Source organism: Balaenoptera physalus (genome assembly GCF_965194825.1).
Source record: "Balaenoptera physalus genome assembly, chromosome: 2".
NCBI lineage: Eukaryota > Metazoa > Chordata > Mammalia > Artiodactyla > Balaenopteridae > Balaenoptera > Balaenoptera physalus.
Genome location: NC_138883.1, coordinates 69,533,572 through 69,549,608, shown reverse-complemented (window position 1 = coordinate 69,549,608; position 16,037 = coordinate 69,533,572). Strand labels below are relative to the sequence as shown.

General features: G+C 44.9%; 1 long non-coding RNA gene across 11 annotated transcripts in view; it reads right to left on the bottom strand.

Annotated features, from left to right (window-relative positions):
* The window catches only part of LOC309656120, a 64,553-nt gene extending 48,530 nt beyond the window's left edge, over positions 1-16,023 (bottom strand). For 5 of the 11 annotated variants that reach the window (XR_014261137.1, XR_014261138.1, XR_014261139.1 and 2 more), the window contains exons 1-3: positions 14,168-16,023; positions 11,345-11,487; positions 1,809-1,914 (exon numbers count right to left, since the gene is read on the bottom strand). This is a non-coding gene — a long non-coding RNA (uncharacterized lncRNA). The remainder of the gene's footprint in view (positions 1-1,808; positions 1,915-11,344; positions 11,488-14,167) is intronic. The other 6 variants (XR_014261141.1, XR_014261142.1, XR_014261143.1 and 3 more) reach the window with 4 other exon arrangements.
* Between the last annotated feature and the right edge of the window lie 14 nt (positions 16,024-16,037).

Sequence of the window (16,037 nt, the reverse complement as noted above, 5' to 3'; positions counted from 1 at the left end):
GCTTTAACAAGTCCATACTACATTCACAATAAATTTATGAATGAATGAATAACACATTAAATATTTGTAGCAAAAATCCCTATCTAACTCTGGTTATGCCTGTCTTAATCTTAATACCGATATTCTTAAAAACATGGAATCACTACAGTGTGTTTCCGGTAGGAAATAGATATGGTAGTGCCATATTCCCTTAAAGGGCATTTTGCTTATTAATTCATTTAATATTTATCTTCCCCAACTAGTAAACAAACTCAATAAAGGCAGCAGGTGTTTTTATAATTTGTATATCCTTTATCCAGTGCTGTGTTCTCAGCACCAAGAAGAGTGCCTGGCCATAGCGTGTGTCTAATACATATTTGTTGAATAAATGAAAAATGTACATATCATTTAGGGATTTCATATAATTCACTGTATCTTTATAACATTACAGATAAAATGTTTAATATTCCTTAAGACTGAGTAAGTACAGCACGCTCAGAAACTTGTGGCCTAGTATCATGTCAGCTGAAGTGTATTTCAGTTTGATAATTAAATAGAAGTTTTACACTTTCAAGTAATCCCTTCCAAATACTCTAGCACAAATACTTGAAATTAGTGAATGTCAGATACACTCATTCACAGCCCGTCAGCAAACTCATAGGAAGTGAGAACACAGGGTATAAGTGGACACGAAGGGGCCTGGGTCCTATTTTTCATGCTATAAAAACCATACATAGTGTGGTTAATAATGCTCTCATATCTCGTTTGGAGCCCTACATGCAGTGTGTTAGTGGAGATGCAGAAGGCTAGCTAGCTCTAGCGGCTGAGTGCCAGTGGAGGGCAGCACAGAGCTACTTCAGAGAAAATACATTCAAGAGGAAGATAACAGCTCCCAGCTGAGAGCAGGGTCCTTAGCCAGATCTACAGCCTGCTACTGAAAAGGCAGCCCATTTGGAAAACCAGCGCACAGGATAGCCAGCAAGAATGGAATTCCCAAATACATTAATGTATGAAGCTAAGAAGCAAGGGAGATGGGCAGGAAACAATGCCAGGGTACTCAGAATAATCTGGACTTGGACTCAGCAGAGCTCCCAGGAGCCACTGATTCAGATAGTGATCTCTCTCCAGAGCTGCTGAATCAGAGGATGTCTTATATTCATTCCATTTCCAAAATCTTGGATCCCAAGATCACTAACAAACATGTTTTGAGTACTATCTTTTTGCAAAGATTATCCCTCTAGTAGAAAATATAAATAACATACTTTTATATTATTTTTGCTATCTTTTTACAAAGATTATGCCTCAGGAAGAAAATATAAACAATATAAATAATATATTAATATAAAATTGTTAGCATTAAGAGGAGAAATACATGAATGAAGAGTAGCAAGCACAGATTCTACCATGTTACAAGGGTCCCAAGAATCTCCTAAAAGTTGAGACTTCTCAAATATATGCAATGGAATCTTGGTGAGGCCTAAGGAACAGCAGCAGGTCTGTCTGTAACCCTGGTTCCCAGTGTGAGGGCCTCAACCCTGAGAACAAGCAGAAGTGAGATGTAGCCTATCCCGGGCCAGAATTCATGCTCCTGTTCTGGGTCTTCCTAGCAGTATGAGCTCAGGTGAGTAATTTAGCCTCTCTAGGTCAGTATTCTCACTTCTAAAGTAAAATAATACCTGTCTCTTGAATCTGAGAGGAATTCACAGAAGAAAATATGCCTTGTTAATTTTATACAAAGATAGGGTATTTTTATTACCATTCTGAGTCGTATGAAGAGCTGGAAGACATCTAGAGAGATGAGAAAGGAGAAAAGTATCTTAAAAATAAACCTTTGAGAGATTCAGAATTTTCTTTATAATGAACCATGGTCCTTCTGTCAATCCAGGTCAGTATCATTCCGATTCTCCTTGTATATGTCTTCAGCTTCCCTGGGACCTATATTAAATGCGGAGCATATTTGCATCATGGGGTAATATTTGCCTCCTGTGAACGATCTTCTCCTTGCTAAATGTGTGTAATCATATTCCAAGCCAGATAAAAATGGGAGACATTTTACTGCCACCTCCTGAAGAAATGTATTCATAGGGCCACAGAAGCAGGAAGGAAATGTAGGCTGTTTGCAGCCAGAATACTTTGGCTCTGGCTCATAATAATAATAATAATAAATAACCATTACCATGGGGATATGGGAACATGTTGGATACATGTTCAAATACAGCTGCCCCAGCTTTATGTTCAGTTTTGTCCCATTCCCACACTGTGATTTTTCTGGATGGACAACAAGAGAGCTGAGAGTATGCCAATGAATTGGTAAATGTTGACTGGAAAGTCTAAGATTTCTGTCATTTCTAAAAATCAGACAAACGGGGAGGTGGGCAGGACATGAAGAAGTAGGATTCGTCGATTCTTTCCATTCTAATTTCTGATGAGATGCCTAACTGGAGAATTCAGAATTGACATTGAAGAGTCACAGGTGACCACAGAGGCACCAGAAGAGGGTCTTTGCAAATGAGGGTTGACGATTTATTGATTTATGGTTGTTTTGAGCAATAAGGGACAGTGGAGCATTCGACCTCCTCATTTTATATTTGAGGAAACTAAGGTCAAGAAAGTGGCATGACTAGCTCAAGTTCTCCCCGGGGTTAACTAAGAGTCTAGTAATCTTATTACACTAGAATACTACCTGGCTAAACTAGCTAGTAAGTCAATCAGTGGCCAAATTACACAGTAAAAGTGCATAAAGTACTGGTCAAAAATAAACTATAATAAACAAAGTTGGCTTCCTTTAAAGTTATAAAACATGGATCCATATATTCCAACAGTCATCATCTGCTTTGCTAATAGGAATTGAAACACACACTTCACTGAGTGCATGAACAAACTACGCCCACACACTTGGCTAGCTTATAAAGTCACAGAGAATAAGCTGAATTCTTCTTTGCCTCTGTCTAAAGTGTGAAATGCCAAGAAAATGCTAACATTGTTATCCTGAAACGTCTTGGGCTTCATAGTCTCTCTGCCATTGCTAAGACTTCACCGGTGCCCAGATAATCTTTGCTACAAAAAGAGATGGAGTCCATCCAGTAATGGGAACCCCATTTCTTTGAATTTCAAAATACTTTGAACAAAGGTGTTATGGACAGAGTATATATGTGGTGACTTAAAGGAGGGAGTTATTTTTAGTATGTTCCCTGTTATTGACTAGACAGCAATCTCAAATCAACTAAATGGTTGGTCCAGATGAAAGGAAATCTTGGAAATTTCTACCTTTTTCCAATTTTGTTAAGTATTTGTGCAGTAATACAATTGATTTTAATTTGGAAAATTAGTTAAATAAAGCACAACCCACAAAATTATTTTTTAGAACTAGTCTCTTGACCTGGAATTTAAAACATTAGAAGAGTGTTCTTATACATTTTAACTGCCTTGTATGCACACTTGAGGTCGTTAAGCATCTTTTTCTTTCTTTATCTCATTGCCATAATCTAAACTCAGTAAGAACTCTTTGATATCAAAAGAGTACTCTTTGCCAGACATTAAGATTTATTAGAAAAACCAAGATGTCTCACTCTGAAAACCCATTCCTTGGTAAACTTCCCACACTGTCATTGTTACTATTGAGCACTATGGTCACTAGATGTCGCTGCTGCCGTTTGAATGAGATTTTCTTAGTGCTTCCAGAAAAAGAAAAAAAAAAAGATTCTTAGAGTTTGGCTAATTGTTTTTTACTGTTTTGGGGATTTTGGTGAGTGGGTGATATCTTATATATTAATGAATGCAGATCACTTATTTTTCAGATGAAGCAGGAAAACTACAAAGGTGAAGTAACTTGCCTAAGGATCCGTAAGAAGAAGAGCATGGTAGAGCCAGAGTTGGAAAGCTCTGTTCTAATGTCTATACTTTATAGCTTTAAAAAAAAAAAATCTAAGGTGTTCCAGATGGAAGCAATGAAGGCAATCATCTTTTAAACCAAAACCTAATTAATAATACTTATTATATGTTAAGTTAGTTTTATTTTGCTTTCTCCCTGATGTCCTTCTCCTTGGAAACTGGATACATATGAATCATGATGACACATGACTTTCCCAGACCAGACTTTAAAGAGTAAGAGAACCTGACAAAAGGCCATCAGCTAAGCTCAGGTGATGCCTTCCTCCAGAGAGTCTCCTCCATAGAGAGGTTGGGGGAGGAAATGTCAGCAAGCCCAGGAAAGTCTCCTCCAAAAAGTTATTAAAACTAGACAAACGTACACAACACACAAACAATCCGCTACAGAGTGCATCTCCAATCCAGCTTTCCTGCTGAAACAGAAAAGAAAGCCAGCAGAGTTTCCTTCAGAAGGCAGGAGCTAAGAAGGATGCAGAGGAGGCGGTGAGAGCAATTCTGAACTGCTTTCATAGACTGAGGTGAGAAGAAAAGAAAGAGGAAGGCAAATTAACTGAAAGAGGCAACCAAGTGGCACGGCTGAAGCTTCCAGATATTTCTGTTCCCAAGAGAAAACCAAAAAATTCACTATCTCTTGGGTGAATTGGCAGGCGGGAGATAGAGGAGGGAGCGCTCACATCCTCGCTCGCGGTTGTTGAACCCCTTTTTCAGCCCCCACCTCAAGCAAAGAAGGGGGAGGGAGGAAAGGACTTGCCCTGAAAAGGAAAGGAGCGAGCATCGCGGCTAGCCTTGGGAAAATCTCCACAGATGAGCATTTTTGTTGCGTTAAGTGGACCGCATTAGCAGCCTAAACACGTAGGGGAAGGCTAACATCGCCTGTTAATATAATGCGGGAGAGGAGTGACAGACCTGGGAGTTGAGAGTGGAAGCGCTAGTTTTATATAAAACAAAACGGAACAATTCTTAGGACTTAAGTTATTAGAGTATTGGGGCGTGCCTCACTCCATAGGGGAGGCATGTACTGGGACATGCGTTTTAGAGGAGATGTACCTATATCTATATTTCGACTACCTTAAAAAAAGAATTTCTACAGTAGGAAAACAGGTCCATGGTTCTGAGGTTGCCCCTGGGAGGAATGAGAGGAAGAGTCATGTCTGGGATGTCTCCTTTAAACTCCAGCAGCGTCGGGGCTGAGAAGTGACAAATAGGGAGGTTCCGAAACTCAGCGTAAAAATGGTCACCTCCACCCACCTCACGCTGCTTCTTTTCTCTTACACATAGAGAGATATGGAGATAGGGATTTGGTTATAAAGACAGAAATAAAGATAGGGATGAGGATGGGGAGCGGGGAAGGTGAGAGATTGAGAAAGGAAAGCAAAGAGGGGAGGAAGAGAGGGAAGGGAAAACTTAAGGAATGAAACCCAATTATTTAACAGGGTGGGGTTTTTTGTTGTTGTTGATGTTTTGTTTTCCAAAACGAATTCAGCTTGCTTGTTCCTTCTTCGGCTTTCTAGCAAACTTTCAGCTTGAACAGTATTCTAGGTACATTAAAGCAAAGCAAAACAAAACTTTGGACGCGTGGGGCGGGGAGAAACGCCTGCAGGGCCGGCTCGCGGACATGCACAGTCCGCTGCTCGTCTATCAAGCAGCCACTGAGCGCCCCGAACACCCTCCTTATTTCTCTTTTCTTAGCCCCTCACACTCGCTTAGCATCTCTTTTCCCCAAGACTTCCTTGAGGGCAGCCAGGCAAGACCCGGGTGTAAGGCTGGCTTTTTCTGCGGGAGAAGCCAATAGTATCCACCAAAACTAAAAGGCAAAAAAAGGTCCCTCGTCTCCTCGGGTCCGTCCTCAAATTACCCAGCACACTGTGGAAGTTTCTCGAAACTCCAGGGTTCAGTGTAAAGATGTGGGATTTCTCCTGGTTCGGCCTCCAGGGCCACAGGGGTGACCCCTCAAAACATGGCCTTCCCCTTAATGCCTTTACAACCTATTTAGGAAAATCAAAGGACCCGTTGGTGTCGAAGGACCGATTAGAGAGAGCCCGGACCTCACAACTCCGTGTCTGCGGCGGGGAGGGGCATGTGGACCGGGGAGAATTCGGGAAAAGGGGCCCCGCGGTAAGCAACTGGCGGACAGAGGGATCCGGGCTGTGTTTTCCCTAAGAACGCCCTAAAAAAAAAAAAAAAAAAAAAAAAGCACTGGAATATGGGGTTCCAGCATCAGCTGTTACTTTATGAGACCCGAATTCAGGCTGCTCTAGAAGAATTTTGGTCGCAAGTGGATTCTCTCTCCAGACCCAAATATTCCCTGACCTAATTCCCCAGCGCGCTCTGGCTGTTTGCTAGGAGAGGACCGCGCTGCCGGGGACTCAGCACTTCTGTCAATTGCATAGAGCAATTACTAAGAAAATATTGTGACGATTTTGTAGGGCGGAAGGGGACTGAGGGGTGGGGGAGGGGGAAGTTAGTTTGGAGAGCAATTTGCAAAGGAATATTTATTAACTTTGATTCCCGAGGTCACCGCCGGAAAACGGGTGAGCTGCAGAGCTTTTCCTCTAGGTGGCGGACGTCGGTACCCAACAACCGTTAGGCGGTGCTGCCTCCAAACACAGGATTAAGCTTCTTGCTGGTTAAAAATAATAATAGTAATAATATAGAGGTGTGGGGCTGTTTTTTTCCCCTTTTGGATATTTATTTATTGCAGGGATAAGTCATTGATTTTCCTAAGCAAACTGTGTTTCTCCTTCACTTGGTGGAAAATAAAAACTGTTTGAATAAATAAGTTATTTCTGAACATTTTGTTGTCAAAGTGTTAAATGTTCCCGTCATTTTTATTCAAACACTAACATGATTACAGCCAATTATATATTCACCAGTGTTCTTTATTTTAGAGTAATTGTACTTGTCACTAATAAAACAGAGGCATAATGGATCGCTACTGTTCTGGATTTTCAAGCAATTTTGTGTAATTTGATTGAATTATACATCTTCTCTGCTACTTTTTTATTTTTATATTTGGGGATCCTATTTTCTTGAAAATTGCAGCTCTATGCTTGTTTTGTTGTTTCTCCAGTAACGTACACTTCGGTAACACTGATAAATAGAAAGAGTCCCTTTGAAATGTCGAAAATCAGCTGTTTCTTTCCCCACCCCCTCCCTGCACTTCTGCGCGGGGAAGACCTTGACGCTGCGCTGCCAGGCAGTCTGAGCCAGTGGGTGCGCTTACCCGAAAAGTCCAGCGCCAAGACAAACTCCCCATTCACCTCAAGGCAGACGCCTCCCTGCCTCGAGTCTTTAGGGTTTTGTCTCTTTCCTGTAATGATACTGTTGGGTGTCTGGGGCTTCAAACATGCCAAGACAAGCCGACCATGGGCTCAGTTCGTGTGCAGTATCAAGGGAAAGAGTATATACAGCACAGTCGAAAGATAAACTGTATAAATTACTCCAATTACACAACCCCCAAACGTCCTACCTACTCAACCATCCCCCAGCAATTACAAAAATTATCTGTCCACTCGCCTGTGTTCTTTTTAGTTTCAGATATACTTAAGAAAACTGGGGTCAATAGTTTATCCCTTTTTATTTTGACGATAATTTCAATTAAAAGATACGGGGGGGAAAGAAACACGCGTCTACCCAGTGTTCACATATATGAACAAATAAAGAAATAAACGTGACAGTAGACAGACAAGAAGTAAGATTTTAAGGGGCCATCTCCGCAACTGAAGGAGCAGAGACTATGCAATTCTTTTCCCAACAAATCCCTCCAGTTCCTAGAACAAGACTCAAACGCCCCGCTAGGAGCTGCAGCTGCGAGATGGAGCCAAAGGCTCTGACAAGTGGCTGTGTATGACCCAATATTTATCAATAACAACAACAACAATATCAAGTGAAACCAAGGCTGGGGATTTTAAACTGCTTCTAAAGCTCTGGCGTGGATACGCACGTGGGCGAAAAAAAAAGTCGCTGGAGATGAGTTGGCTCCATTTGTCCGCCCTGGGGAGCAATCCTGGGGCAAAATCCAGTGCTAATTGATCCCAACAACCACACTGTCAGCTGAAATCTTTGAGGGGGAGAAAGATTGAGCGTGTGCTAAAGATACTCTAAGCACTTTTTCAAGTAAATCGCGGTGTGTAATCAATAGCATGTGCATATATATATATAAATAGGGAAAGGGAACCACTTCTAATCAATGGGGGAAATAGTGGGAATCACGCCTGATTCCAGACTTCTTTAAAATCTAGTGTCTCCCACCCTCCGATTGCTTTGTGGTCCGGACTTCGAACTTATTCCGGGAAAACCTGCGGGCCCCGTTTAGTGTTCCGGAGAGCAGATACTCAGCCCAGCTGGGGCCGTTCTTTTGTCTTCTGGGGTGCTTCCTCTAAGGCCAGAGGATAGGCTGCCTGGGCAGTGATCCCAGCGCGGGGTGCAGCCCGCGGGCGGCCGCGGGGATTTGCATTGGGGCAGCGCCGAAGCGAGCCCCGCGCCCCTCAGCTCCGTCCGAGGCAACGCAGCAGCCTCACAAGGCTGCTCTCCAAGAAGCCGGGCTTTATCAGTGATTCCACATCCTTGTGGCCTCATCTATCTGATCTAACAAGTTCACGCTCCAGGAGAAAAGAAAAGGGTGAGAAAAAAAAAAAAAAGATCTTCACCGCGGTGATTCATAGTTCACACGCTCCGGAGCCAAACTTGCCGACTCGGCTTTCTTCCTGAACGTTACTTTCTCTCCTGCGTGCCTTAGGACAAGCTCAGAAGAAAGATACTAAAATTGGTAAACAAGAACCTACCTAGGATTGTTTTTAAAATAAAAGTGACCCCCCCCCCACTACCTTTGTTGTAGTTTCTGAAACGGAAGAGTAGGGTTGTTCTGTTTGCACATTATAGCGGTAATTTGTTCCTGAAGCCATCCTGCATCTAGCATACCCTGGCCGCTCCTCTCCTCCCTGCCTTCGGCTCCTTCCAAAGGGCAGGAGAGAAATAGCGGTATAACTGCTCTCCCTCACTGGGTCCAACACCCCTTCTATGTAATTGAATATTCAAATTAACTTCACCTGCGCGCACCCCAATCTTTTCACTCTGAGCTGTGCTTTATACAAATAATAAGCTTAAAACCTTTGACTGGGCTCTTTTTTTCCACGTTCACTATGGCAGATGACCTCTTAGCCTAAAAATATTGATCTGTATGCGTGCATCCGGCGTGATGTGCAAACACGAGACATCTGGGCTGAAAAGGTAACTCTAAGAGGGGTAAATCCGGAAATAAAACCTAAAAGCAAGTCCTCCAGCAGGACTGCGCTGGGCAGGCGCGGGCGACAAAGGAGCGCGGGGTAGGCGCGCGGATGCTAGCGGGCAGGAGCGGCGCGCAGGCCCCGGGAGCCCGGATTCCGTGATGCTCCTCGCCGGGAACCGTCGCCGTTACAGCCTCGAGGGGTTAGCGAGGGAGGGAGAAGATCAGGACCTTTTTCGAAACGCTGCTCCAACACATTTTCCACTGCTTCAAGTTGGAGGGGGAGGGGAAGACCTACAGGAACTGCAGTTCGAGAGTGAGGAGGCAGGTGGGTATGAGACAGACACGAAGTAAAAACTGGCTCATTGGTTTGTCCACTTGGGTTTTTAGAAAGGAAGCGGATGTATTCGATTAGTAAATAGTTTACTTTGTCTTATGTGACTTTTCAAATGCGAAGGGGGACTTTGGGGTGGAAGGGTCTCTGCTTGCCTCCTGGCCTGCTCACCCCAGCGCAGGCAGTTTTCTCCCTCGTCATTCCTGACGACCATCAGTGGGTGCGAGCATTGTCTAAAACATACTATCAATCTTCTCTATTGTTCGGGGCTCTTCGTGTACTTTTAACTATTGAGAGGGTGGGTGACTGGTTCAGAGCTGACCGTCCTAATAATTGTCACTAAGCCGCACCGCTTCATCTTTCCTCACAACGACTGGAGTTTGGGGGGCCTTTTGGAATGGTGCTTCAGAATAGAGGAAACTCGATGCCCCACATTCTCCGAAGAGTGCTGTTAGCATTTCCCAAAGTAGATTATTCGGTTTCTTACGGGAAATCAAATTGAACTTCCAACTAATTAAGGAGAACAGGGATGGGATAGTAAGGAGCTCGAACTCTAGGAGACCAGCATTTTGAGGCCTGTAAGTTCTTCTTTCAGGCTGATATATACTTATGAAGTCATTTTTTCCCCCTCTTTCCATGTCCCGCTGGTGAAAAATCCAAGGTAGCATTGTCTTGTGTGCTGACTTTTGCCAACTCTCACTTCCTCCCTTTTCAGATAGACTCAAGGGTTAAATATAAGGACCTGAGAACTAGCTTCCGTCATTCCCGTTTACCATCACCCCTTCCACTCTTTGTCTTTCCCTTTAGCATTTCCTGACCCCTCTAAAGGATGGGCTGCGCCATTTCCTAGGGCTTCTAGAGGAAAACAAGAAATTGGCCTCTCAGGGCACGATTGCCCGAAAGGTGTGGGACTATTTCTCCTAATTGGATCAGGTCAAAAAACGGAACGGGCCTGCCCTCACACTATCAGGGACTCAACTCCCTCTGCAAATTGTCCACCTTCAAAGATGCCAAGCGTGCTGGCAAATAACAGGAAACATGTAAAAGACTACTGGACATTTTATATTTACAAGAGATGTGCAGAGTGTTCGACTGAGAGGTTGTTCAGAGAGACTTTTTAAAGGTCCTTCGACCCTGGGGTGGTAATATTTCCTCATGGATCTCTCCACGCCTGGCTCTCTGTGGGGTAATATTGGAAAGAAGCTTCTCCCAAGTGTATTTTGTTGCAGGTCTCAAGACGATTCCTTTGGATAAGTATGTGCTTGCCTTCAGAGAGCTTGGAAGCTTTCTGGCAGAGTCACAGAAACCTGCCTGGGGTGTCCCAGGGTCTCTACCCAGACCTCCTCTTCCTTCTCTTCTTCTTCTTCTTCTTTATTAAAAAAATTTTTTTTAACTTTGGACTTTCTCGCTTCCGAAGTGGTTCCCCAGCTTATACAAGTTAAACATTTCGACTCTCAAATACGAGGCTCTCCCATGAATTTTTTTTTCTCGAAGTTCTCAAGCAAAATTGCCGGTGCCACAATGTTATGATGGAAGGATGCTGAAATGACAGGCCTAGTAGACGCTTGTCTTAATCATTGGCTTCTTAATTTAGTTTTAGTGAGGTGTGTGAGTGTGTATATGTATGTGTGTGTGTGTTTGTGGTGTGCGCGTGCACGTGTGCGCGCCCCTGGGGATATTGAGGGTGTGCGCGCGTGCTCTAAGAGCAGCCGCTTGACAACCTGCAGCTCCCTAATGAGTGACGAGGCAAGGCTGCCGCAGAAAAGTAACACTTCCCTGGTGTGAAGACCTCTTACTGAGAAGTTTAGTTCACTACTGTTCTCGCAAACCTAATCGTATAACCTGTAACCAAAACCCACAGAACAAGGATACAACACACTAAAGGGTAACTTACAATCACTAAATGTTAGCACCATTACCTGCTGTTAAGAAGGGATTAAGGACGAGTTGGCTTCAGCAAGAGCAGACCTTGATAGTCACAGGATCTCTGGAAATACCTGGATGCCTCCGCAAGGGTTCCGCTCACTCACAAACGTCACAGGGTCAGGGACTCCCCTTGCATCTGCAGGAAGAGAGCTTTACCCAGAGCCTGGCGCTGGGCGCCGCTCCAAGGACACCCTATCCAGGGAGCCGAGAGCAGGGTGGATTTTAGGCAAAAATGGCTCGCCCTCCTTTAACCAGCAGGTAACAAGGAAAAAAGCAGCAAGGCACCGACCAAAAGCGGGAAATAGGCCCTAAGGAAGACTCAATGTAGCACCACCAGATGGAGAAACTAAATGTGCTGCTCCCTGCAGTTGGCTGTGGGGCCTTGGCTATTAATTAAAACTAGAGACGGAATAATCTAATTCATTTCCCAAGGAATTCTTCCGTTGGAACTGCTCACTCTTTACAAGGCCTGTCCTCTTTTGGGGGGTGAAAGGGGGAGGCAGACAGAGGAGAAGTTTACCATTATATATCCCAGAAAATTACATTTGCTCTGACTTAGGCTTTGACGTTAACAGTGTACATTTATAGATCTATGTGTTTGAGAGATCAAGATTAAGCTGATGATGAGACAATATTAAAGTGATAAAGAATTTTTTCAGATCTGAGACCACCGGACGCCCTCTGTCTTCTGAAGGTAATCACAGAGACTGAATGAGGTGGAAATACAGAGTTAGGGCTTCTTGTGTTTAGGAAAGAGGCCTGAGGTGGATGTGGGCAGTCGTTCAAATCCAATTTGCACCCAAATTGGCCGGTAGGATATACAAAGCTCCATCCAGGGACTTTCAACTTGCACAATACTCTGTCCAAGAGCCCCCTCCCCCTCCATTTCATCTAGTAGCAGTTCTAAAAAGAAGCCACTGCTGAGACAAATGTGGGCTGCTGAGTAAACAGTGCATGTTTTGTTGAACAAGCCCATATATATATATATATATATATATATATGTGTGTGTGTGTGTGTGTGTGTGTGTGTGTGTGTATACATATATATATCACTCTATCTCACCATAAAGTCTAATTAAAATTATTAAAAGGAATTCAAACTCACCTCCCCCCCAAATTGCAAATAACCTTTGTCATTAGGGAGAATATATCTTTAATATGATTAAACTGGAATCTATTTATTCCTACACAAATATCCTATTTTAAGACTTGCATCCATGCAATCCTTAAAATAATATAACACATTTTTTAATTTGCATGCAAAACATTTTCCCAGTCAATATAAGCTCCTGGCACATAAAATCAGATTATTCCAGCTCTCATTAGCAGACCCCAGTTTTTGCTATTTGAAAGTAAACAGAAGAAAAACTTATTTTCACCTGCTAAAATTTTATGCAGGATTACAAAAACAATGAACACTCAGCTTTGACCTAAGAAACACCTTAAACATTAAAAATTCATCAGTCAGTGCTGGTGTTGTATTCAAGGAGTGCTTCTCCAGTTTGCTGCTGAGCTTGGATTTGAATAAAATGTCCAATGTTAACAAACAATACCCACGTTTGGCACTTTGTGTATTAAATTGATCAAACAGATTTTAGTAGGCACAATGCACAATTTGTACAGACCTGATTGAGTTAATATAATATCAGCAAATTTTACATCGAAATGATTCTGTTTCTTTTCTTTGTGTTTAAAACCAGCACAGATTACAAATTTTAATGATCTGAAAATGTTTGGTATACAAAATCATGCTTATTTCAGTATTAGCAAAAACACAAGAAATTTTTCAACACAAACACCCAGCTGTGTCTATTTTAAAAGCAGTTCAATGACAGCTTGCACTTATGAGCATGCAATCAGCTAATTTCGCTTTTTTTTCTTCTGTGTTAATCAACACTTTCCTTCCTGCATATCAGAGTACAAATAGTATAGTTACTCCACATCAGTAAATGTTTACGTAACCTGTCCTTTCCCAAGAATCCGGTTACACCGAATCATTTCACGCTAGACCGACTACGAAAACGTACCGGGCCGTCCACCTCAGAGGGAGCCCTTGTGTGCCATTATAAGTGGTGATGAGAAGGGGGGCTGTGGGGGGAGAAATGGGGAGGAGTAGGTGGAGGAATGGAGTGAGGGAGTGGAATAGAAGGAGAAGAGGGGTGGGGGGAGTGAGGGGGAGGAGGCGGGAAGAGGGGAGGAGGCAGGAATGCGAGTTGAGGAAAAGTAGGAATAAGGCCTGGGGAGCGGAGAAGAGTGGGAGGAGGAAAAGTGAGCAGAAAGAGGAAGGCCCACAGATCTCTCCAGCCGGGTCCGCAAAACCCATGAGCTCACCCGGCTCTGTAAGAAATCCGGAGCTTAGAAGTCAAAGTCTGGGGCCATGTCACCACCAACGGCGATCGCTGGAACCCTTGAATTTTCCCACATGTAAATATAGTTTGTTTTAAAGTAAGGACTTATGTAGAAATAGGGAGAAGACACACACATACAGTGAATGGATAGTTGAGGTCAGTCCAATGTGCAAAGCTCCCTTATGGCATTCCTAATAGATCCATATTTAAAAATCATTATCTATTTATAATTGTCTATTATTCTCTTCAGAGTTTATTCTCTCTCATAATTTCAAGGTGGGGGTGGGATGGGGAGAGTGGAATAACTCCCTATTAACCTGAGTATTCATCAATTGCATTCTTTATATTAGAATTGAAATTTAACATCATACATAAGCACCGCTTTTTCGTTTTCGTAAATACCAAATCTGTCAGATAATTTGAGAGTTTATCAAGACGAAGAAAGGTTTACATTTTATGATTATTTACCTTACAGAGTGAAAAGGTGCTTTTCATTTATGCTTCTCCTCCACCTCCCTCTTCTCTCAGGCTACATCCTCCGTAAACTGTGGTATGTTTCGTGCCCATGTGGGATAAAACAGCCTTTGATCAGTATGCCCTGCACCAAATTCCAATCCCTGGGAAATGCTGGGCCTTAGCCCTGCCCCTGGCCACGGGATCCCTTTAAAGCCCCCGAATCACAATCTCCCCACTCACTTCCACCCTCAACCGAACCTTCCCAGTCCTAACGCCCAAGAAGCTGGAATTGTGGGACGCACGTTCCCAAGGCTCCTAGGCGCCTACAAGCAGCATTCAGGATGGGAAAGGGCCGGCTGAAGCATGCGGTTATTTCAGGATTAAGGCCCGCACAAATTAAAAGCATTTGAGAAGCGGAAAGAAAAAGAAAAGAGGGAGTGAAAATAGGAAGGCTTAAAAAAAACCCGGAAAGAAATAGACGCCCACCCTTATTTTCCCTCCAATGTCAACAAGCAAAATGGAAACATTTCCAGGGTGATAGCTCGCGGCTACTCGCTTCCAATTAGGATTAGAAGCTGAGGAGAAGCTGGAGCGGCGAGGAGAAAACGGCACCGAGTCACCCAGAGCATGAGCGAAGGTCTGGAGCGGGAGAGAAGAGGAAGGAAGAGACGCACATAGAGAGCATGTGTTACCTGGTTTATTTCGAGATTGTTTGGTATTGTTTTCTCTCTGAGCACCCCTCATTTCGGAAGGCCATCAAACGCGCCCACCACTGAGCCGCCCTCGCCCGCCGCCGCAGCGCCGGGAGCCCCAGGCCTGGCTTCCCGGCGGCGCCCGAGCTCGCCGCCGCCCGAGCCGCAGGAACCGAGTAAGTAACCCCTGTTTGGCCCCGCGCTCGTCAGCCCACTTCCTCCTCCTCATCCCTTCATTTCCAAACCTCTGCCGGACCCTCCTCCCCCAAGGTATAGGAGACCCTCCCTCCCACGCCAGAGGTGGGCCTTCCCTCCCCAACCCTCCGAAACCTCGGAGGAGTGTTACCTACGAGGGGCACAGTTTTCCTACGGGCTCCGAAATGCCGGACCCGGGCCTGCAAGGCCGACTCGGGAAAGTAGTGCCTCGCTTCTCCCTCCTCCATTTCCTGCCCTCTCCCTGCACTCCCACTCTTCTCTCCACCACCACTGCCGCCGCCACCGCCCCCGCTTTGAAACATAAAATTGGATACAAACTTTAATCAATAAGGACAAATATTGACGCTCAAACGAAAATGACCCAATACATGAGAAGGAAGCCGGAAATGTGAGATATTTGCCCTAAGAGGGGGATTTCGGTTGAGCAGACCCGCGGGGTAGAACGTGTGGAGGGGGCGCAGAGAAGGGCCGCGGCGCAGCGTGCTCCCACCGGCGTATCCCTACGCGGCTCCGCGCGGCCGCGAGGCCGAGGCCCGCGGAGAGGGGGAGGTGAGCGCCCGAGGGGGCGGGAGCCGGAGGGCGGGGCGGGGTGGGGCGGGGTGGGTGGGCCCGGACCCGCCGATTGGTCGACGGCAGGAGAGACGCTCCCGCACGCCGCCGGCTCTGATTGGCCCAGCGGCAGGAAAGGTTAAACCAAAAATTTTTTTACAGCCCTAGTGTGCGCCTGTAGCTCGGAAAATTAATTGTGGCTATAGCCGCCTCGATCGCTGTCTCCCCATCCTCGCCGCGGCCGCTCCGGGACGCGCCCGCCCGCCGCCCGGCTCTCCCCCCCTTTGGGCTGCTGCTGCTGCTGCTGCTGCTGTGACTGCTGCTGCGAGAGGAGGAGGAGGAGGAGGAGGAGGAGGAGGAGGAAGCAGCAGGGGGGGGGGGAGCGGGGGGTGGGGGGGAGACCAAGAAGTAGAGTTGGGAGCGAG